This window comes from Cynoglossus semilaevis, chromosome 13 (genome assembly GCF_000523025.1).
Source record: "Cynoglossus semilaevis isolate Cse_v1.0 chromosome 13, Cse_v1.0, whole genome shotgun sequence".
Classification (NCBI taxonomy): Eukaryota; Metazoa; Chordata; class Actinopteri; order Pleuronectiformes; family Cynoglossidae; genus Cynoglossus; species Cynoglossus semilaevis.
In genome coordinates, this window is record NC_024319.1 from 2,266,724 (window position 1) to 2,267,423 (window position 700).

General features: G+C 48.4%; 1 protein-coding gene across 1 annotated transcript in view; it reads right to left on the bottom strand.

Moving 5' to 3' along the window:
* The window catches only part of clcn1b (chloride channel, voltage-sensitive 1b), a 21,143-nt gene that overhangs the window by 12,319 nt on the left and 8,124 nt on the right, over nt 1–700 (bottom strand). The gene's annotated exons all lie outside the window — the stretch shown is intronic.

Below are 700 nucleotides of genomic sequence, written 5' to 3' on the forward strand. Positions count from 1 at the left end.
GGGGGGGGGGGGGGGGGGGGGGGGGGGGGGGGGGGGGGGGGGGGGGGGGGGTCAATGGGAAGAAGCAATCAGGAAACAAAGGGGGAGAAAGTTTTTGTCCTGAGAGAAAACATCTGAGGGTCAAACTGGGAACGCACGACCAACAGGAAGTGACTCAGTTTTTAAAAACGGAGCATTGATTTGTCCAGACGGCAGTACTTCATGTAAGTACAGCTGTACTCTGTACTGTGTACTGTGTACTGTGTACAACACGGAAACTCAAATGAAGTTTTAAAATACATGTACATTAGCCCCCCCCTGTACTGATGCTTTTATTTTATATCATATTTTATTATAAGGACTTTCAAAATAAAAGCTTGAATTCATTTGTTACAGAAAAAAATCTGATGAAAATTTTAAGGCATTTTAAAACAGGCTGGGGAGAGTTTGATACTTTCTGATCTGGGGTCAGTCTGTGGTCACTGACACTGTTGCGCCCCCCCCCCCCCAGATTAAAATCTGTGCTCACTGACGTACGACAACAATTTGAAACGTTTGTCTAACTGTTAAAAACCGACATGAGACTTGTGTCTGGACAAAGAGTGGGGACGGGGGACGGGGGGGGCAGGACACGCCTCCTATGGGGGCAGCAAAACAGGTGGCCACTCCCACTGCACACGCACACACCAACAGGTCCTGGTTATGGTTGCCATTCTGGGGT